Source organism: Macrotis lagotis, chromosome 4 (genome assembly GCF_037893015.1).
Source record: "Macrotis lagotis isolate mMagLag1 chromosome 4, bilby.v1.9.chrom.fasta, whole genome shotgun sequence".
In the NCBI taxonomy this organism is placed as follows: domain Eukaryota; kingdom Metazoa; phylum Chordata; class Mammalia; order Peramelemorphia; family Peramelidae; genus Macrotis; species Macrotis lagotis.
In genome coordinates this window covers 223752069-223776516 of record NC_133661.1, presented here as the reverse complement: position 1 = coordinate 223776516, position 24448 = coordinate 223752069, and the positions used below count along the sequence as shown (strand labels likewise).

Below are 24448 nucleotides of genomic sequence, written 5' to 3'. Positions count from 1 at the left end.
AGTTGATAACTTCCTTTGGGAATAAGTTTCATGCATTGCTTCCCACATTCTGGCATGATCCCTTTTTATTTCTAAGTTTCAAATAATGCTTTCATTTTTAATATTAGTCTCTACTAGTTAATTTAGTATAATTTCTATTTCCAAAAGACTTTAATATATTTCAGGGCAAGACATTTTAGTTTCCTGAGTTTTATTTTAGAATTTAAAAAAGTTTCATATATACATATAAATGGAAGATTAAGTCCTGGGCAGCAAAACTCGCACTTATAAACATTTGCAATCAGTATTTAAAAAAGACTTAAAATTGATTAGGTTGAATGGGCCACTTAGATATGCTGACTAGAATAAAATATAAGGAAACCCTTAAACTTTATATCACGTATATACAATCTGTGCCAAACCTTGGGGGCCCTTGAAGCATCAAATTTTTCAAGCTTCCTAGTGGTGTGGGTTGTATTATATTCAGGGATATTGAATTTTATATGTGACCCTTAAAGAGTTTTGGTAATTACAACCTAAAAGAGCTAGAAGGTTGGACACCCCTGCTTGATTGGAATTAAGTGGGTAGAAGCAACCACTTACAACATAAGAAAATGAACATTTTGGAATGCCAAAAATTAAGTTACAAATCCCTAAATCTTAATTTTAAAGAATCTCAACTTTAAGCCAGAATGATATTCTTTTGGGATCATAAAGAATCACTTCTCCCTGGACTTGTTAGCTTATCTATAAAATGGAAGAAGGGGTTGGACTTAATGGCCTTCTTGGATTGCTTTACTTCTTTACAGCTTTATGTCTATGAATAAACAACTCATCCCAAGAAATACTCAAACATCTGACCTAGCTTGAGATGAAGACATTTGGATGATGGAACATTTTCTTCAAAAAGGGGGGGGGGGGGACGACAGCTAGGTGGTGCAGAGGATATGGTACTGGCCCCTGAATTGGGAGGACTAGAGTTCAAATCCAGCCTCAGACAATAGTTAGCTATGTGACCTTAAGCAAGTCACTTAATCCCATTGCCTTGCAAACAAAAAATTGTCCACAAGAGAAAATTTCCCATAGCACTCTGGAAATTATATTTTGTCTCTTGGTTATTATTTATAGATGTAAATTTGACAGGTCTTTGTTGTATTATCTTGGTATTGTAACCATTGATATACCTCTGATGAATCTCAATTCAGACTGGGAAATGCAGGTGTAGAAAGAAAAATTGAGACATTAAAAAGTTACCAAAGTGATAGGAAAGTTGAGATAAAAAAAAAAGGCCCAATGGCTGAAAAAGCTAAGAGCAAGCCCCTTCCCTAAATCTTCTTAAATTCTCTCCCAAAGTTGAGATTTAAAAAAAGGCCCAATGGCTGGAAAAGCTAAGAGCAAGCCTCTTTCCTAAATCTCCTTAAATTCTCTCCCAAGGATCATGGGGGGAGTATGACCTGGGAGTGACCTGCAATGGAGATTTTGCCTTTTGGGAAGGGGTCTCTTATGGGTTGTCTTAGTTTTTCCAGCACCTGCACCCCTGGCTGCTCCTGACCAAAAGAGAATGCAATCCAGATCAGATTGAAGGTCAGGCTCTCAGGCCTTAGATGATAAAGGAAGAAGGAAGATTCCCTTAGCAATGCAAACATATACAAAATGTCTCCAACTGAACTCAACATTCCCTATCTATGCCCATGGTTCCTGCATCATATTCCCCCCTCAAATTACTAGGGACCAGATTCTTCTCAGCCTTTCAGGGTCCATTTGGAGATGAATGCATTGCAGCAAGAACTTCATTGAGCCAGAGTCCAGAGAATGATTGGCTGCCAAGTTGACTGGCATCCTGAAGAGGCTTGTCTTGGAGACGTACAGCTAGAGAAACAAAACTCAAGGAGAAAAAAAAATTGAACAAGCAAAAACCAGAGAGAGATATTCTAACAGAGATGGCTATATAACAGAGGTCCAATAATTAGGGAAAAAACTAGAAGGTCTATAAAGAGCAAGAATTAATACTGTATGATCCTAAGCAAGTATCAAAATACCTTTTATAAGAACTTGGGTTCCAGTATAACACAGATTCTTTAGTGGGTGCCACATTAAGTTGTAATCAAAAGCTCCAAACAGTATATACAAATGTACTGAAAAAGCATTTTAAAACTGCACATATCCAAAAGGTAATTTGCAACAAAATTTTCTATTTTAGTTTTGGCCATGGTAGAATGAATGAAAATTCTAGTTGAAGAATGGATCTCTCTTTTAAAGCAGTTAAAAGAAAATAGACCTGATATAAACAGCCATACTGATCCTTCTTTAGGGGAATTTGTTGTGATAAAAATTCACATCCTACGTTAAAAGGCCAAGACAAAATACTTGGCAGTTATTTAAAATTTAAACGATAAGAGTTCCAATGGCTCCAATCTGAGACTTAATTATGATGTACCTGGAATGAACATGGCAGTTTGTTATTACAGAGAAAAGAGGGACCGCAAGGACATGTTCCCTTATGAATTGGATCTCCTTTCCAGGCAAAAGTCATACAGGCAATTTTTTTCAATGAGTCAAGCTCCAGTCTGCCAGGTGAAGAATTCCTTTAAGAGAATCCCACCCTAATTGAGGCTAGGGTTGTTCTTTCAAAGGCCACTCACTCCATCTGCAGTATTTAATAATCAAACCGCATAGGACTAATGGCTTCATTGGCATATTGTCTTTCTATTTTAACATAGCTGATGTCAGGTCAATTATCAATACATTGTAATATAACAATTACCTATAACCACAGCTGCAGATGGCTTGAGTACTAAGTGTGCCAGGTGGTAGTTTAGTATGAGAGATCAGGGAAAATGGTAATTCAATCGTTCAGTACCTAAGGACAATGCTGTTAATTCATTGCAATAAACAGATTTCACATATCTAGAGCTGAATTTTTTTTATAAAAATAAATTTTTGCAATGAACCCATTTAGTTATTAACTATGTTTAAAATAACTAAACAACTCTTTTTGGCTAGGAGGTTGCCCATCATTTCCATACTTCTCACATAACAGCTAGAGATTCCCAGAGAGAAATCTCAAATTATCATTATTTTATCTTCCTCATGTTACATAGGTGCTTTTCCCTCAAAGCAAATAACCACAGTTTAGTCCCAGTTTACATATATAGCTAGAAACTTCTATACATAAACTTTTAACTACTAGCCATCTTCAAAATACAAATTAGTACGGACTTCCAGCCAAGAGGACAGAGAGAAGACAGGCACAGTTCTAAAGTCTCCAGATCTTTCGCCATCTATTGTATGAAACAAACCTCTTAAATCCAACCCACAAAACCCAGAAAGAAAAGCCAGGAGAAAGAACATCTACCTCTGGATTTGTCTCCCTCATCAGCACTGGACGAATTCGAGCGGGTGAGTCTGGGCTCAGAGGGAGGATCAACCCTGGATCAATCAGATTAACAGCTGAATTGGAGCCGGGAGTCTGAGGGCCCGAGAGCTGGACCTGCTGGGTCAGTGGTGGGGCTAGATGGCAGGGGCTTGAGTTAACTAGGGAGTAGAGGCACTGGTGTTGGTGCTGTCCCCCAGGAGCTTGTGGACAGGGCTGGGGGCGGGGGGGGGGGGGGGGGGTGTTCCAGTGCAGGAGACCTGCGGACACCATCCCTGGGCTCCTCTGGCCTGAGGAATGCAGAGTCCATGCCTCCATTACAGCTCAGACCTCTTCCCAGAACAAACAATTGCAGACTACTTCTGCCTCAGGCCCAGGTATGTGAGAAGAACCAGTCCAGCTGACAATTGAGAGAGGAATGACCTCAGGCTAGAGTAAAGCCCACCCTTGATTGAAGGCAAAAGAATTCAATAGCTCCAACTCCTCAAAGGAAGAAGGCCTCAATCAAGGTCACAGACACTCCAGAGAAAGCAACCAATACCTCCTACTGGCCAGCCAGAGAAACTGCACTCAGTGAGTAAAGCCTTTAGTGATCCCAAGCCCCTGTGAACCAGGCAAGAAGGGTCAGCGGAAAGGTGGATCCATAGAAAAATTATTGAAAGGGAAAGACCCTAACTCAGAAAGACCTAGAACCTCTGAGGAGAATATGATCTGGCCTTCAGCACAGAATGACTTCCTTGAAGAAATAAGGAGCTTAAAAATTTGGGAGAGAAAATACCTTGCAACATGAAAACAAATCCTTAGAAAGTACAATTGCGGGGCACCTAGGTGGTGTAGTGAATAAAGCACCGGCCCTGGAGTCAGGAATACCTGGGTTCAAATCCGGTCTCAGACACTTAATAATTACCTAGCTGTGTGGCCTTGGGCAAGCCACTTAACCCTGCTTGCCTTGCAAAAAAAAAAAAATAACAATTGGACAAATACAAAAGGAAAATAAATCTCTCAGATCCTCAAGTGGACAAATACAAAATGAGAATAAATCTCTCAGATCATCAATTGGACAATTACAAAATGAGAATCAATCACATTATCAATTGGACAAATACAAAATGAGAATAATTCAGATCCTCAACTGGGCAAATGCAAAAAGAAAATTCAAAACTTCAATTGGTCAAATGGAAAGCTCTTTCAAAAGTAGAATTGGAAAAGGAGTTGCAAAAGATTAATGAAGAAAACTCCTCCCCCAAAAAATGAATGGAGTCTACAGAAACTAATGACCCCATGAGACAGCAAGAGTCAGTTAAACAAAATCAAAAAATAGAAGAAAATGTAAAATACCTCATCAACAAAACCACTGACCTCAAGAATAGGTCGAGGAGGGGCAACCTGAAAATTATAGGACTTCCTGAAAACATCGAAGAGAAAAAAAAAAACCTGGACCTAATATTACAGGATCTAGTGATGGAAAACTGCCCTGATAGCATGGAATCGGAGGGCAAAGTAGTTATTGAAAGAATACATCGATCCCCTCCAGAAAAAGATCCTAAAATGAAAACACCAAAATATAAATTATTACGTTCAGAATTCTTTAAAAAGCATTATAACATCTTAGGTAACCTTAAATTTATAACACGGGTTATTGGTTCTAATGCAATAAAACAATAGTAAAAAAACAAGCATTCAAGTCAATTAACACATGAGATTAAATTTTACCAAAAAAGTATTTCTATAATTATATATGCATGAATCCACAGATTTATCCCAGAAGGGGTCATAATTTATGTTTCCCTTATTACGCCTTCAAAGCAATAAAATATTCCAGGCCTTAATGTTACAGCATTCAAATAGCTTATATGTTCATAAGAAATAATCAAATATTCTAAATATCATCTCTTTGTAATTACAAAAGAATATCACATAACTGATAAATACATTTTATTCAACAATGAGTTTCTTTTTTCTTTTTAGTTTTTTTTTGCAAGGCAAATGGGGTTAAGTGGCTTGCCAAAGGCCACACAACTAGGTAATTATTAAGTGTCTGAGACCGGATTTGAACCCAGGTACTCCTGACTCCAGGGCTGGTGCTTTATCTACTACACCACCTAGCTGCCCCTATCAATGAGTTTCTTTATAGTGGGACCACACAATTGCTATTTGTTCAGTCATCTGTCACAGCCATCAGCCATCTGCAGTTACCATGAGAAAGTCCACATTCTTGACTTCTTTAAAATTAGACATACATTATTAATTTGCATTGAATATAAGATTCTTATTTAAACATCTCATTGCCCTTAGAACAAGAGCAAAATGCTATAAATGCTGGACAATGTTAATACAGTTTCATGTTTTTGAATAATAGATGTTAAGTAGATTTTATTTTTAGTCATAGATATGTGTGTGTGTGTGTGTGTGTGTGTGTGTATATATATATATATATATATATATATATATATATACACATACATAAATTTTCCCTTCTATAAACATGTAATAAGAGAAAAAGATTATTACAAACTTTCTTCCTTTACCAACAAAAGACCCTGTGAGATTGTTGACAATGTATTATCAATATCAATTTAATGGGACAGCTAGATAGTATAGTGGATAGAGCACTGGCCCTGGAGTCATGAAGACCTAAGTCAAATCCAGCCTCAGACACTTAATAATTACTTGTGTGATCTTGGGCAAGTCATTTAGCCCCACTGCCTTGTAAAAAACAAAAAGAATATCAATATCAACAAATCAGATTACAAAATTTAATACAGTATTTCTTTCCCAAAAGAAATCAGTAAATATAATAATTATATATGATTCAATATTCCCAAATTCCTTGACATACAATTTATCCCAATTATATTTTCCTTCTTAATAACACATATAAATTCTTAAATTTCTTACAAAACTTTAAAATACTCTGAAAGGTCAAAGGTGACTAAATTACTCTCTGATTTAGCTCTCCAATAGTTTTTCCTTTTTAAATACAAGGTAGGGCCTTTTTCTTCCAGAGTTCTCCCAGCCTCCTTTTTAAAGTCTTTGAGGGCAGAAAGTCTATATTTCCTAATCCTTAAAGTTTCAATTAACATAAGTTGAATACAGCTGTCAATCAATATTAGGTTAACAAAAAAGTTAGTTCATATGTGAGAACATTTCACAAACTGTGCAACTTACACACTTTCAAATGTATAAATAGTATTAAGATCCCATAGTAAGGGGGACAAAGCCAAGATGGCAGTAGGAGAACAGCCTCTCTTAGGTGCTCTCTCCAAAATATTTCAAAAACCTTAAAATTATGGATCTAACTAGATTTTTGAGAGACAGAACCCACAGAAAGATCCAATGAAGCTGTTCTCCAGCCCAAGCCAACCTGGAAAATTGTGGGAAAGCTCTGTTCCACAGGGTTGGAGGGGGTAGCAACAGCCAGAATGAAGGAGCTTCAGTCTTCCGGGAACAGCCCCAGGGCACCTGGATCCTTGGCAGTACTGGTTCCTGGCAGCAGAAGCAGTTTCCTGACATGCCACCCCAGGAAGCAACAAGTACAAATTGGAAGATATGCAGAAAGACCTCTGCCACATGGCCCTCCTCAGCCAGGCCACAGCCCTCAGCACAGCCCAGATCCCAGGAAATGGAAGCAGACTGGTGGAGTCACCCAGAAGGAGCCACCAGGCAGCTGCTTCCTGAGCATTTAGCCCAGGAAAGGTAAGGGAGTGAAGGGAGCCCACTGAAATTTGTCCTCTGTCCCTGGGACAGGACTCTGGGGCTTTGAACACACTCAGACCCTGGTTGCAGGCCAGGGCCCCAGAGGGGTGAGCTTGTGGCCATTCAACAGACCAAGAGAGCAGTCAGAGCTTCACAAACTGAGGTCCTTGTTGGGGTGTCCCAATAATACTCAAAAACTGAGGAAGCACCCCAAAACCAAGCATAGGCTGTAGAAATGAGTAAACAGGGAAAAAAAAAGTAATCTGACTGTAGACAATTACTTTGGTTCCATGGAGCTCCAAAATACATAATCAGGAGATAAGAAAGCCCAAGTTTCTGCATTTAACAACTCCAAGAAATATAGAAATTGACAGAGATCAAAAAGGATTTTGAAAATCAAGGAAGGTAGAAGAAAAATTGGGAAAAGAAATGAGAGAAATACAGGAAAAACATGAAAACCAAGTCTGCAACTTAGTCAAGGAGATCCAAAAAAATGCTGAAGAAAATAACATTTAAAACTAGTTTAGATCAAATTGATAAAATAGTTCAAAAAGTTATTGAAGAAAAGAATGCTTTAAAAAGCTTGATTGGCCAAATGGAAAAGGAGATAAGAAAGCTCTCTGAGGAAAACAAATCCTTCAGATGTAGAATGGAACTAAAAGAAGCTGATGACTTTGGGAGAAATCAAGATACAATAAATTAACACCAACAAAATGAAAAACTAGAAGAAAATGTGAAATATCTCATTGGAAAAACAACTGATCTGGAAAACAGATCCAGAAGAGATAATTTAAAAATTATTGGGATACCTGAAAGTCATGATCAGGAAGAGAACCTTGACCTCATTTTTAAAGAATTTCTAACAGGAAAAGAAGCAGAGGGCAAAAATAGAAATTGAGAGAATCCACCGATCTTCTCCTAAAAGAGATCCCAAAAAAACCAACCCCTAGGAATAGTATAGCCAAGTTCTAGAACTCCCAAGTCAAAGAGAAAATATTACAAGCAGCCAGAAAGAAACAATTCAAATATCATGGAGCTGCAATCAGGATCACACAGGGCTTAGCAGCATCCACACTAAGGGCTTGTAGGGCTTGGAATATAATATTCCAGAAGTCAAAAGATTCCCTAGTAAGATGATAGGCTCAGATTCCAACTCCATTATTTAATTATTTAATTTTAAATTAGGCTTTTTAAAAACAAATTCAAAACCCAAACTAAAAGAAGTAACATTTTTTAGGATGGCTTTTTTTTTTTGCAAGGCAATGGGGTTAAGTGATTTGCCCAGGATCACACAGCTAGATAATCAGTAAGTGAGGCCAAATTTGAACTCAGGTCCTCCTGACTCCAGGGCTGCTGCTCTGTTCACTGCACCACCTAGCTGCCCCTAAAAGGAGTAACATTTAACTCAGGTAACTATAACTCCATTTCAGATATAAATTACACACACACACACACACACACACACACACACACACACACACACACAAAGGAGTTTAAACACAGAAACAGAGACAATCTCTTTTGTATAAAGATTTCAAATTCACCAAAGTAAGGTTTTTTTGGACTCCCTGGCTGGCACCAAAATATCAAAATACAGAAACATTTTCCTACCTCTCCAGGCCAGTGGAGAGATGTGAAAATGTTTGATTGATACACGCATACACAACATATACACATGTATATTTATATTATATTTTTTTGAATATATCAAGACAAAAATAATTTTTAGAATTTCTTGAGGAACCTCACAAATACATTAAGATTTTTCAAATAGCCAGTCAATAGTTAAAGTTGCATGCATTCTTAAATCACTTAAATTGGCTTCCCCCTTTTTTTCCTATCCCTTTTTCCTTTGACCACAAAACTTGTCAGCTCTCAAGGATGGGGCCTCCTGGGCCCCAGCTAATGCCTTTAGGAGATGGGGTTTGGAATTGAAAACCGTATGTAGTCTAAGGAAAATGTGATCGTTCGCCCAGCCCCTTCCTCCCCAAACCAGGTAAAAGACATGGAGTCCCCTATTTTAAAAAATGGGGCAAAAACAAATTTGGGGGGATCTTACCCTTCCTGCAGTGAAGCATGCATTCCAGCCGGTATTTAGGTTTGAGTTTCTAGTTCTAAAAAGGAAGATTTTTCCTTCTCCCTCCCCCTCTCCCTGTAGAAAGTGGGGGGCCACAGAAAGTGAGAGAATTTTCAAAGAGAAAGAGAGTTCCACCCAAAGATAATTTCCAGGAGCTCAAGTGTTTTGTGAATAACTAGTTTTTGTCAAATTTAATTCCTTCCAAGGAGCAAGCACACAACTAGGGGGTGGAAGTCTTTGGTACTAAGTTTTCCCCATGTTTTAATTCACCTAAACTTCTAGATAAGGGAACACATGTCAATTGAAACTACATCCAAATGTCCTTCCTTACAACTCACACTCCACAGTGGGAGTCAACACATCAGGACTGCCTTCACCAGTCAGTCTGACTTTAACACCCAGGGCAGGCCCACATAAGGTCGGCAACAACACCAAATGTTTAGATCCTGCCTGATGCCCGGCCTCTGCCAATCTCTCAACATCTTGACCTGCTTCCCTATCCTGGGGAGACAATGGGGAACACAGGAAGGAGGGCTAGAAAGGACCAATAATTTTCCTACTTTTCTAGAAATCATGGATCTAAAAAGGGGTGTGCTTCTCACCTATGGAGTTCAATCCAGTTTCCTTGGTCTGGGCAGGGAGTGTCCTGGCTGGCTCACCAAAAATGTTTTGGGTTCTTAAGTTTGTTTATTCACCTGTGATGAATCACCATTCTGACCCGGGGAAGCAGATGTGAAAGAAATAGAGATTTATTAAAGAAGTTACAACACAAAAGAAAATGATAGGTAAAGACAGAGATTAAAAGAACAGTCGAGCAGAGTTGACCAGGTCAGAGAGCAAGAGGTGAGGCACAAGCAGAGGTCCAACTGAGGTTTTATGGTCTTGCCCCTTATCCAGAGGACAAAAGGAGAATTCCCCTCCCCCACCCTTACCTGAACAGAATTAGGTAGAGGGCTGAAGCCTGAGGAGATCAGGATACAAATTTTGCATTAAACAATGAAACAATGGGAGTTGATTTAAATCTCAAGAGCAGGAAACCTGCATCATTACATTTAAGATTACAGCTTTTATTTCTGCTGCATTCATAATTCTCTACATCTTTTCCCTGCATGGTAGGAGCAGCCCCTTTGCACAATCCCTGTATATTGGTAGGTGCTTGATTGCTAATTTATGAAATGGAGCAGGCGGTTTTTTTCAGGTTCTCTAGTGAGGCTGCAGTCATGTCTTGCTAAGGCACATGGGGCAAACAGCACAAAGTAGAGAGTCAAGCAAGGGAAAAGGAAAGGGATGCTGAGGCAGGTGGCATGAGGATGGAGAGGGTAAGGAAGATAACAGGGCAGAGCCACAGGAAAGCATGGAACTCATGGATTAGAGTTGGGAGCACTGACTGAAATGGAAACAAAAGGGGGTGGTGGAAGGGCAGGAGTTCACAAGTCTCATTTATAGCTTTTGTAGGGAGATAAATTTTCCAAGCCACACTGAGGTTGTCTATTAATATATCCAGATCATTTTAAAGTTGTAATGCTATGCTGATCTTACTGGAACCTATCTGAGATTTACATATCATAGAACCAAAAGACCACAGAATTTAAAGATGACTTCCCAGGATTCACACATATCTGGATGTGGTTTTTGCTTAATATGCAATAACAGTTGGCAGATTATTCTCCTTTGATCTTTGGAACAATATGTACATGACTTATTTGGAAGATTTTCAGTGGTGAACAATATTTGTGACCTCATTTGGGGTTTTCTTGGTTTTCTATTTCCCTCTCCAGCTTATTTTACAGATGAAAAAAACTGAAGCAAACAGGGTTAAGTGATTTGCCCCGGTCACAAAACTAGTATCTGAGTTTTGATTTGAACTCAGAACAATGAGTCTTAACACCAGTCCCAACACTCTTTCTATTTACTTCCCAGCACTCTTTCTATCTACTTCACCAGCTAGCTGTCTTATTACTTTATACCAACTACTTTTAAATTTTTATATTAACTAGAAAGGGGTTGGAATTGGGGAGAAGGGGGGTGTTCAGGAAGAAGTCAGTGGGATCAGAAAGAAGTTATAATTTTACAGTGCTTTATCATTTTGTGTAAATTTCCAAAATTGAAATTATTTAACTGAAAGGAATATAGCTTTGAAAATAGCCTTAGGTACACAGAATATGTAAACAGGAAAGAGTAGTTTAGAGGTAATCTGAAGAGTAATCAGATATCCTTGTTTTAGAGTTCTGAGGCATAGGGAAGCCAATGGGACACAATTCTTCCATAGCATGAGTTAAAATACACCAAAAAGACATACTAAATGTGGGAACACCCCCACCATCTGGACAGTCTCAGGAGCTGGCATGCCACCCTGAGAGATAAGGTGCTCTGGAGTCCTTGGGAGCTGATCTTTCCACCCCACAGCCCAAGGGCACAGGACACAGCTGTGTTTTACCACCTCCCCCCAATGTACCCCCTTATCCTGTAACACAAGTGCAGCACTCAGACCCTGCTTGGCATAACCCCCCCATTCCCTCATTTTTCTTTGTTCTACCCCAGAAGACCTAACAGTATATATGTAGAAGCTAAGCAATAATAAAATTGAGCTAGAGGCATAAGGCAGTGGTGGCTTGACTCCTTATTCTCAGCTCCCTTCAAGGAGGGAGGTCATAGCTGTTAGGGTCCCAAGGTGAAGAAAGGTGCAACAAATGGTGCCGAAACCCGGGATCCCCCCAATTGGAGGGATGCCTCAGAAATGCACTCCTTGCTGGTCAAGGTAAGTGCCCCACATCGACTGTCTCCAACAGTCCCCTCGCCCCAGTGACCCCACGGCTTCTAGAGCCCCCTGTAGTCCCTTAACATAGTGGGGAATCTTCCCCCTTCTTCCCAAGATACCCAAGTACGGGTTCTTAAACACCTCCTAAGTTCCCGTCTCCTGAAATGCTCCGAAAGAGAATGTAAGATAACAATCCAGGCAGTTTTGGCTTTGGCCCCCTGGATTGAAGCTGGTCATATCCTGGATCCTGATATTTGGGGGCGTGTTTTGACACTTGCCTGCAGAGCTGAGGTCCGTGGTGACTTTTCTCCCCTGCTGCCCTTCTATCCTATTGTCACTGCAATACATGCCTGCCTTTCAGGGAGAGAGGAGGAACCTCAAAATATTTTACAGGCAGCCTTAAACTCAGTAAAGGCCAGAGCAGAGAGCCCGTGCCACCTCACTGAGGTCTGCGATGAGGGCACTCAAACTTATGAGAAATGCACTCGCCCCCCCCCTCCTCCTAAGTCCTCCCCAGATCCCCCATCTGACAAACCACCCCCCCAAAGCCTCCTTGTCTCTACCCTGAGTTGCCTCAGGAAGACAGCTGGATCCAGCCTCCCCCAAAACATCAAGATGCTCCCCCTGCCCCCTCAGCAACAACTAATGACTTCATGGATGAGAGGTTTTTGCTGGGTCTATTGATAACCATTACCCACCCTCCCCTCTCCTCAAGGGGATTTCAGCACTCCCTGTCAGCTCACTCCCCTTCTTGTTTCCCTCCCCTCAACCCATTCCACAGGCTTATTTACAGATGCAAACAGAAAGCACCTGGGCTATGTAATCTATAGTAATGGATCGTTTTATTCACTCACAGGAGCCCCCACACCCAGTCTGTGCAACAGGCAGAATTGCAAGCCCTAGCCTTGGTCCTTGCCCACTTCCCTTCCTCCCCCATCCTAATGCAAGGGAGAGGGTTTACTTGTGTTTTCCCACAGATTGCACCACCCCACTGTGGATTCCCAACTGTCTGATCCAGCCTGCCTCTCGAGATGACGCCCCTTGTCGCAGCCCTCACCAAAGAGATGCAGAGAATGTTGCTAAACAACAATAGATGAGACCCGAGAGGCAGAGGATGGAGGGGGAAGAGGCAATTCTCCCAACCTTGCACAGCGGTCCAGTACAAGCTCCTCACCTTGGCAAAAAGAGTGATGAACTTTAAACCCAGAGGACATTTGTCTCTTCACCCACTCCTTGTTACTATGCTGTTCCTGCTGAACACCCCCGAAGCACAGGCCACCCCTCCACGTGCACTTATCCCACCCCCAATTCTTTTACCCATAGATTATGATGCCTCTCTCTTCCCTGCTCTCTTTGCCAGTAGTGGAACCATGGGTCTTCCCACACTCTCACCAGAAGAACAAGCAGCCACACTGTTTCCCAGGACTCCCAATGTTTCCAATTCCGTTGGTTTCACTTTTAACTGGTCCTTTGCACATCCGTACTGGGTCCTACTAACCAGTTCATTCCAAGGGGACCTTTTTGCCTTTGACTCCTCTGACAAAAGATTCCCAGCCGGAAGTCTATGGGGATATAATGGTACTGGTGTATACTGGTCCAAGGATTTCAGAACACTGTACCCTGGACCTGAGATTACTGAATGACCTCAAACCCCACACACCCCTCCCTGGCCTTTTCTCCCTGACACTGGACACTCCCCCCCCCCCACCTCCTGGTCTCCACAGATCCCCTGAACCCCATGTAGAAGCCCCTATGCATTTCACATCTGTTCCCAACTCGGTGTTTATCATGACTATCCAGGTCTCCAGGCCCTTAATGAAAAACAAGGGGGAAATGTGGGAACACAGGCTATTCTAACGGCCCACCACCTGGACAGTTTCAGGAGCTGGCATGCTGCCCTGAGAGATAAGGTGTACCGGAGTCCTTGGGAGCTGGTCTTTCTGACCCATGGCCCAAAGGGCACTAGACACAGCTTTGTTTTACCACCTCCCCCCAACATACCCCCTTATCCTGTAATGCAAGTGCTACATGCAGACCCTGCTTGGCACATCCCCCCATTCCCTCATTTTTCTTTGTTCTACCCCAGAAGACCTAACAGTATATATGTAGAAGCTAAGCAGTAATAAAACTGAGCTGCAGGCATAAAGCAGTGTGGCTTGTCTCCTTATTCTCAGCTCTCCTCCAGGAGGGAGGTCATAGCTGTTAGAGCCCCAAGGTGAAGCAAGCTGAAACAACTAAAGGTCAATCTGTTTCTTTGGTATAAGCCTTTTTATCCCCAAAATGTACATTCAAAAACCTGGCACAAGAAACTCATGCAATTTTCCAGGTGAGAGTTAATATAGATGGTGGCTGTATATATGGAGAAACAGGGATTGATATGGAGATTGAACTGGCAAAACTTGACAAATGATTGTATATAGGAATAAAAGAAAGTGAAAATTGGAAGATGATTGAGGTTACAAAACTGGATGATCAGATGGTGATGCCATTATCAGAAACAGAGAATAAAAAGGCATGGTTAAGGGGGAAGATGAGTTCTCTCAGATTCATTAAATTTGAATTGCCAGTAGTACATGCAGAAAATACTGTAGAGCAAGTATGATATGAAATCTGGCAAGGATGAGAGTTGAATATATATAGATTTGAGAATGCTATATAAAGATAAATGAATCCATGAGGACTAAGATCATTAAGGATGTAGAGAGAAGTGAAGAGGATCTTGCACAGAACTTTTAGGAAACATTCATCACTGGGGCAGTAGATGGATGATAATTAACAGGCTACTAAAAAGGTAAAAGGAACACCAGTAACAAGTGATAACACAAAAAGCAAAGAGAGAACAGAATATCTAGGAGAAAGGGCCAATCAATAGTATTAAAAGCTGAAGAGAGATCAAGAAAACTTAGAACTGAGAAAAAGATAATGAATTTAATTTTTTTTCTAATTTTACTTATTTTTTAAGGCAATGGGGTTAAGTGACTTGCCCAAGGTCAAACAGCTAGGCAATTATTAAGTGTCTGAGGTCAAATTTGAACTCAAGTCCTCCCAACTGTTCTATCCACTACACCACCTAGCTGCCCTGTGGATTTAATTATTAAATCATTTGTATCTTTGAGCTAGTTCATTAATGAGGTTGGAAACCAGATTTCAAGGGGTTGAGGCAAGAATACAAAATGAAATGGAGGCAATAAAGATTTTTTTTCCCTTGGATTTTGCTTATTGAAGGTGGCAGGGTGGCAGCTTAAGGAAATGATAGAGTTAATTTTTTTTTTTTAGAGATTAAGATTTAGACTATATGGGTAATAGGGAAGAAGCTAATAAGGAGAAACTGAAGAGAGAACAATGAAGAAGAAAACCCCTGGAGGAGACTAGGAAAAGAATAAGTGAATGAAAAAACATTTTTTTAAACTCTCACTACATGTGGAAGGAAATTCCCTCCTAAGAGATAAAAAGAGAAATTGAGTCAGCACTCAGACCCAAACACATTATTAAAGGGATCTGGTCCCCTCTGATGAGGCAGACCCCAAACCTTCCTCTAGATCTCAGGTCCTGCCTTTATAGGCCCCGATATTTCAAACATGGAACAATTTCATTGGTTGACATAGATCACATATACTAGAATAAGCAAAAATAAAATGTCAGCAGGTTCACAGATTGGGCAAGGGAAAAATATCTTCATAGTCAAGGTGGTCACAACATGGATGGGCTACTCCCAAAGTTGGGCAACCAGGGATGGTATAGCTACATATCTGTTCCTGTGATTGAGCAAGAGAAGATTATACAACTATATATCTGTTCCAAAAACATGTAAAGAAGGACTTTGCACACCATGTTAAGAGGGAATACTTTTTTTCCCATGCTACCACCCCACACATAGTTTGGATATGGAATTTGAGCAAAACAGCATGGAGATAACTGAGCCAGCATACTCATGGTTTCCCAATTAGATGTAATGAACATTTGAGGCCTATTATAGGACTTTCTTATTTGACTCTATATTCCTATGTAACTTCCACAAAGAATGGATTAATATATTGCTTATTCTTATGCCTATTATTAGATTGGTGATTAAATATGCATCTCTAAATGAGTATATATTCCTAATTACTGACAATCACTACCCCTTATACAATCATAATGAATTGACTAATACTGATTAGATTTAGATTAGGGTTCCAAACTTATTAAATCAACTTTCTAAGATGTATACAGTTCTGTAAGTTCTTTTCTTTTTCCTTTGATCTCTTTGGGATAAAGACCTATTAGAATTATTGTTGAGTTAGAGTATGAACAGTTTCATTGCCCTGTAGGCAAAGTTCCAAAATGATCTCTATAATGGATGGATCATTTCAATAACTTTATCATCAGTGAGTTGGTATCTGTTTTTCCACATCCCCTCCCAACATATTATTTTCCCCTTCTATCATTTTAGCTAATCTTATAGGTATGAAATATCTCAAAATTGTTTTAACTTGCATTTCTCTAATCATTTTTCACAGGAATATGTGTGTGCATATATATATTATATATATTATTTAATATATGCCAATATATAAATATATTGCTTTGATTTCTTCATCTGAAAACTTCCTTTTCATATCCTTTGACCATTTATCAATTGGTTAATGACTCATATTCTTATAAATATAACATATTTCTCTATGTATTTGAAATATGAGACTTTTATCTGAGAAATTGAATAAAATTTTCCCAAATTTTCTGCTTTCCCTATAATCTTGGTTTTATTTGTACAAAACCTTTTTTAATTTAATGTAATCAAACTTAGTCATTTTGTTTCTCACAATACTCTTTATCTCTTGTTATAAATTATTGTCCTTTCCATTTATCTGATAGGTAATAATGTTTCATATTCTTCTAATTTACCTATGATATTTCCTTTTATATCCAGGTCATGTATCCATTTTGGCATTTTTTTTTATTTAAGGCAATGAAGTTAAGTGATTTGCCCAAAGTCACAGAGCTACACAATTATGTGTCTGAGGTCAGATTTGAACTCAGTTGCCCCCCATTTTGACATTATCTTAGTAAATAGTGTAAGATGCTGGTTTATATCTAGTTTCTGCCAGACTGCTTTCCAGTTTTCCCAGCAATTTTTACCAAATAGTGAATTCTTATTCCAACAGCTTAAATCTCTCTATTTGTCAAACATAAAGTTACTATAATCATTTTCTACTATGTATTATATATCTACTCTGTTGCATTGATCTACCTTTCGATTTCTTAGTCAGTACAGATAGTTTTTAAAATTACTGCCTTACAATACAGTTTAAAATCTCCCATCTTTAAATTTTTAATATGATTCCTTTGATATTCTTGACCTTTTATCCTTCTCGGTGAATTTCTTATTATTTTTTCTAGCTCAATAAAACAATTTTTTGATAATTTAATTGGGATGGCATTGAATAAGTAGATTGGTTTAGTTAGAATTGACATTTTTATTATATTGACTCTGCCTACCCATGAATAATTAATATTTTCCAGGTATGTAAATCTGACTTTATTTCAATAAAAAAGTGTTTTTTAATTATGTTTATGCAATTCCTGAGTTTGACTTGATAGGTATGTATGTATGTATATATATATGTTGTTTGTGGTTATTTTAACTGGGTTACTTTGTGCTATTTCTTCTTGCAGGGTTTTATTGGCAACATATAGAAATGCTGATGATTTATATCCTGCTATTTTGCTAATGTTGTTTCAGCTAATTTTTTAGTTAAATTGCTAGTATTTTCCAAGTACATATATCATATCATTTTCAAAAAGAAATAGTTTTATTACCTTGTTGCCCATTCTGATTCTTTCAATTTCTTTTTCTTCTCATTGTTATTAGTAGCAGTACTGATACAATATTAGGGCAGCCAAGTGGCATAATGGATAGAGCAGTGACCCCAAGTTCAGGAGGACAGGAGTCCAAATCTGGCTTCAGACACTTGACACTTACTAGTTGTGTGACCTTGGGCAAGTCACTTAACCCTGATTGCCTCACATCCAGGGCTATCTCATCATCCTGATCCATATCTGGCCACTGAACCCAGATGGCTCTGGAGAAGAAAGTATGACTGCTGATTTAGTATAGCATCCCCCTCACTCATATCCAATTCATGTACTTGTTGTCATGGTGTCATCTCCCTAAAGTTATGGACTTCTAGAACAAAGGACAAACATCATCATTATCATCATCAATATAATGTTGAATAATATTAGTGATAATGGGCATCTATCGTATTCCTGATCTTATTGTCTTCTAGTTTATCTCTATTATAAATAATTCTTTCAAATGTTTTTAATAGGGATTAGTATTGTCTTTGTCAAAAGTTTTTTTCTGTATCTGTTGAAATAATCATATAATTTTTGTTACTTTTGTATTGCTATAATCAATTATATTTATAGTTTTCTTAATGTAAACCATCCCTGAAATAAATCTTACTTGATCAAAATGTATGTAATTTTTGTAATATGTTTTTGTTGTCTCCTAGCTAATATTTTATTTAGGATTTTTACATCTATATTAAGAAATTGGTGTACAATTTCTTTCTCTACTTTTGCTCTTCTTGGTTTAGGTATCAGTTCCATATTTGTTTCATAAAAGGAATTTGGTAGGATTCCTTCTTTGTCCATTATTCCAAATAATTAATTCAATAGAAGCTCATTTATGACTATGTCAATCTTCTCTCCTAAAATAGATTTATTTAGATATCCTTTTTCCTCTTCTGTTAATCTAGGTAGTTCATAGTTTTGTAAACATTCTTCCATTTCATTTAAACTTTTAAATTTATTGGAATATGATTGGAGAAAATATCTCCTAATAATTGCTTTGATTTCATCTTCATTACTGGTATATTCACCCTTTTCATTTTTTTATACTAGTGATTTGATTTTCTCCTTTTTTAAAAAAAATTATTTTAACCAATGGTTTATCTACTTTACTCATTTTTTCAGGTCCTAGTTTTATTAATTCAGTGGTTTTATTATGTTAAATGTTATTATCTCACCTTTCATTTTTAGAATTTCCAACTGGTGTTGAATTGGGAATTTTTCATTTATTGTTTCACTAGTTTTTTTTTTAATTACACACCCAATTCATTGATCTGTTTGGTCTTTATTTAATTGATATAAATATTTAGAGATATATTATTCTCTGATTCCTGCTTTTGCTTACATTCAATAGTTTTAGGTATTTTATCTCATGATTTTCATTCTCTTTATTAAAATTATTTATTATTTCCTTGATTTGTTGTTTAACCCATACATTCTTTAAGATTAGGTTATTTAGTCTTCAATTTTTCATGTATTACTATGGTCTCTCATTGCATATCAATTTATTGTATCAGGATCTGAAAAGGATACATTTAACTATAAAATTTTTATGCCCTAATATATGATGATCAATTTTTGCAACAGCACCATGTACTGCTGAGGAAAAAAGTATATTATTTTCTATTTCCATTCAATTCTCTCCAGATATATGTCACATCTAATTCATTTAAGATTCTCTTCATCTCCTTGGCTTCTTTATTTTTTGGTTAGATTTATCTAGTTCTGAGAGTGAAAGGTTGAAGACCCTAAATATTATAGTTTTGGTATCTATTTTCACCTGTAATTCATATAGCTTTTCCTTTAAAAATTTGGATGCTATAGTACTTGTTGCATATAGATTTCATATTGATTTTACTTCATTGTCTACAGTGCATTTTAATATAATGTGGCTTTCCAATTTATTTTAATTAAATATATTTTAGCTTTAACTTTTTCAAGATCAAGATTGCTATCCGTGCTTTTTGGGGGGGTGGAGGAGGGACCCATCAACTAAAGCATAATAAATTATGCTCCAACTCTTTATATTTACTGTGTGTATCTCTCATTTTAAAATATATTTTTGTAAATAACATATTGTCTGATTCTGATATTTAACCATTCTGTAATTCATTTCCATTTTATCAGTGAATTTATCCCATTCACATTCAAAGTTATAAGTACTAGTAATGTATTTTCCTCTATGCTATTTTTCCTCACTGTTTACCTTCTCTCCCTCTTTTTAACTCTCTTCAGCCTCAAACATCTAATTTACCTTTGACCATTGCCTCCTTAATCCATACCCCCTTCTAGGAATCCCTCCCTTACCTCTCCCCTCACCCTTCTATGCATTACTTAAAAGAACTTTTATGACATTCTAGAGTCTAGATATAAATGTTATAAAAACCCAGTTCTCATGAGAATAATAATTTAGAATAACCAGCCCTTCCTTCTTGCCCTCCATTGTAATAATTCTTCCATTCTTACTTCATTTGTATAAGATAATTGCTTCATTTTACTTCTCACTAGCTACTTTATTTTTAGGACCATCCCATCATGCTCAACTCATCCCCAAGCCTTCTAACTATGAAAATTCAAACATTCTTTTTGTTTGTTTTTGCAAGGCAATGGGGTTAAATGACTTGCCCTAGGTCATACAGCTAGGCAATTATTAAATGTATGAGGTCAAATTTGAACTCAGGTCCTCCTGACTCCAGAGGCTAGTGCTCTATCCACTGTAACAATAACACTTTTAAGAGTTACAGATAAGTGGTGGCTAGGTGGCGCAGTGGATAAAGCACCAGCCCTGGAGTCAGGAGGACCTGAGTTCAAATCCAGCCTCAGACACTTAATAATTACCTAGCTGTGTGGCCTTGGGCAAGCCACTTAAGCACATTTGCCTTGCAAAAACCTAAAAAAAAAAAATTACAGACACATTTTCCCATATAATTAATAAACAGTTTGAGCTTATTAAATGCCTTATAATTTGTCTTTCATGTTACCTTTTTATGTTTCTTCTGATTCTTGTAGATCAAATTTTTCTATTCAGTTCTGGTCTTTTTCTCAGGAATACCTGAAAGCCATTTAATTCATTGAATTATATTTTTTCTTGAAGAATTATACTCAACTTTACTGAGTAAGTTATACTTGATTGTAAACTCAGCTCCTTTGTTCTGTAGAATATTATATTCCATGCCCTTTAGTCTTTGAATGTAGAAGCTGCTAAATTTCGTGTTATTCTGGCTGAAATTACACATTATGTAAATTGTTTCTGTCTGCTTGCATTATTTTCTCCTTGATCTGGGATCTTTGAAACTTAACTATAATGTTCCTGTGAATTTTCGTTTTGAGATCTCTTTCAGGTAGTGAGCAATATATTTTTTTGTTTAATTTCTGTTTTACCCACTAGTTCTAAAACTTTAAGGTAATATTCCTTAATAATTTTTTGAACTATAATGTCTAGATTTTTTTTTCATAACTTTCAGGTAGTTCAACAGTTCTCATACTGTCTCTCTCCAATCTGTTTCCCAGGTCAATTGTTTTTGTAATGAGATATTTCACATTCTCATTTTTTTTTTCATTCTTCTGATTTTGTTTTATTATTTGTTGGTGTTTTATGAAGTTCTCTTTTGCAAGTTTTAATTTTTAAGGTATTATTTTCTTCATGAGTTTTTAATCTCTTTTTCTAATTGTTTGACTTTCATTTCATAATTTTCTTGATTTTCTTGCATTACTCATTTTTCCCTAATTTTTCTTCAACCTCTCTTATTTGATTTTTAAACTTTTTTAAGCTCTTCCAACATCTCTTTTAGGGCTTGTAACCATTTTACATTTTTCACTAATGCTTTTTTGACTTCCTTGTTTTTTGAATTTGAACCTCAATCTTCTCTAATCACCATAGAATCTATCTGTGATTGGATTCTTTCTATTTTGTTACTCATTTGTTTCCTTGACTGTTATTTTCTTGATGGTTGACTTTAGGTTGGAATTGGGCTCTAGCCCTTAAATAGGAGGGGGATAATTTCTCAAACTTCAAGTTTTTCATGCTGTTGTTTTCTGACCTCTAACTGGGGCCTCAACCTAATGTACATCTCCTCCCCCAGAGGCTTGACCAGAGGCTCATGCTCCCTCTGGTCCTTCTTTAGGCTACAAACTTCAGCTCATCCCTCTGCCCTGGAACCTAAACCAAGGACTCTGCTTTCCTAGGAGTGACCACAGCCAGCAAGGCTACTGCACTCACATCATATACCTGCTCTTCTTCATTACCTCCTGAGACTGTGTCTGATCAACATATCTGGGTTCCAGTAGGATCCCAGCACAGGGTCCTACAATCTTCCTTTAGTCCATTGTATGACCCCACTGTCCATGGGTCAAAAGTTCCTGAAGCTGAGGCTACAATGAACACAGATGCCCCCAGGACTTGTTGTTTGTTGATTCTGTGGTATCTGCCCAGAGAAATATTTATTTTGGTCAAATCAAACCACCAGCCCTGGGTCTTCATGTCTTAACATCATCCCAAGTTGTCTTAGTCTGGACAGTTGCTTTGTTCTAACATTTAATTATTTCTTCTAATCTACAGTTTACATTGAGGCATTATTTCAAATTGTTTGTAGGGGATTTGGGGAGAGCCTAGTAATTTCCTGCCTTATTCTACCATCTCAGAATCCCTTCTCTCCTTTCTTTTTCCAGTTTTTCCTTTGCCATTCTTATTTGTGTTTCAGAATCATATTTTTGCTCTTCTTTAGCTCTTGGACTTATGTCCAATATGCTTTTTTTCCCTCTGAGGCTTTGCTTGCTGCTTTTTAAAAATCATTCTCTTCTGAACTTGTATCTTGACCTTCCTTGCCACTGTAGTGGTTTTTATGATCGGGTTCGTTTTTTTCTTTTTTTTTTTGTCACTTGCTCATTTTTCCCATTTATTTCTTGATTTTTTTTAGGTTTTTGCAAGGCAATGGGGTTAAGTGACTTGCCCAAGGTCACACAGTTATATAATTATTATGTGTCTGAGTCCTGATCAGGTCCTCCTGACTCCAGGACCAGCACTCTATTCACTGGGCTGCCTAGCTACCTCTATTTCTTGATTTTGTGGTTTTTGGTTAGACTCTACTCATCTTGAGGAATGAGGAGTGGGGACACCATTACATCCTTTTTCTTCACCACTATTTTCACACCTGGTTGGAGAGTCTGCAGATTTTTAGTGATTCCAAAATAGTGTGATACAAGAACAGGTGTAGTCGCTGCTCTCTTGGTCTGTACTCTAGTCCTTACCCGGGAAGAGTCCCTGCTCCCTTGCAGTGGCAGGTGCTTCTCTCTGCTTTGGAACTGTGACCAAGAACTGGAGATGGGCAGCCCCCACCTTAGTGTTAGAGACCTCTTCCTTTTGATCTCCTAACTTGTCTTGTTCTGGAAGAATGTCTCACCTAAAACTTTTGCTGGTTCTTCCACTCCAGAATTCAATTTGAAGTGTTATTTTAAAGTTGTTTGGAGACAAATGTTAAAAGAGTTTGATTGCAATGCTTCCTTTGTCCCTCAGATCAGTTCTTCTTTAGTGATGTTTTAGCCCACTCATGCCCACTATGAATAAATGGATGAAATATATATATATATTATGCACTACCTGTGCAAAGCACTGTTATGTACAGGAATATAAATAGGAAAGTATAATAGTCCTTAGTCTCAAAGAATAGCTACTCTGTAGCTTTCTGTCACCCTTTGTGTGATCTTCAACTCAAATTCTTGGGAAATTTGACTTAGAAGCCATATGGTGTCAATGTAGGAATAGTAGTGTTTAAAAAAAATAGTCCTTATTTAAAGAAGTTTCAGGGGTCAATTTAAAAGTGTTTATTAAGAGCTCCAAGTACTGTGCCAGGTTCTAGGGTTAAGAAATAAACAAAAAATAGATATTCTCCCTCACCCCCATCTCCCAAAGAGTTTACATTCTATTGGAGGCACCTAGATAGCCTGCTGGACCTGGAGTCAGGAAAAACTGAGTTCAAATTCAGTCTAAAATGCCTCATCTGTAAAATGAGAGTAATACTAGCACCTAGCTCCTAGGGTTATTATGAAAATATTTTTGCAAAGTGCTTCACAAATCTTAAACTAGTATATAAGTGATAGCTATTAAAATTATTACTGAAAGGGCAACATATAAATATTATCAATGAATAAATATTAATACTAATAATACTTTCTCAAACTCAAGTCTGAGTCTCTCAGACTCAAGTATGTCAGAAATAATTTTGTTGAAAGCCTAAGCATACCATTTATAGTTTGGGAAAGATATCTAAAATGGCATAGTACACCATCATCCTCATCCCCAAGAAGATTTTATATTACATTTATAGAAATTCTGAATAATGAAAGATTATGTGATATATAGCTATATGTATATGTGTATACATATATATTAAATATTTATTTTATTTTTTCAATTACATGTAAACATTTTAATATTAATTTTTTGAAATTTAAAGTTCCAAATTTTTCTCTTCTCTCTTCCAACCTCCCTAAAACAGTAAGCAATTTTATATGATTTTATATCTGTTATAAAAGAAGAAACAGGCTATAAGAAAAAAAAGTAAAATAAAGTGAAAATAGTATGCTTCAATTTGCAATCAGACTCCCTCAGGTCATATCCTGGATGTGGATACCAGGATCATTGTCTTGCTGAGAAGAGCTAAAATCATTCACACTTGATCATCATATTATAGTGTTGCTATTACTGTATACAATGTTCCCCTGATTCTGCTCA

General features: G+C 37.6%; 1 protein-coding gene across 1 annotated transcript in view; it reads right to left on the bottom strand.

The window, feature by feature from the left end:
• The window catches only part of UNC79 (unc-79 homolog, NALCN channel complex subunit), a 364853-nt gene extending 351425 nt beyond the window's left edge, over nucleotides 1–13428 (bottom strand). The window contains exon 1 of the mRNA XM_074235468.1: nucleotides 13276–13428. The gene's annotated coding sequence lies outside the window, so the exon portion shown is untranslated. The remainder of the gene's footprint in view (nucleotides 1–13275) is intronic.
• Nucleotides 13429–24448: the final 11020 nt, after the last annotated feature.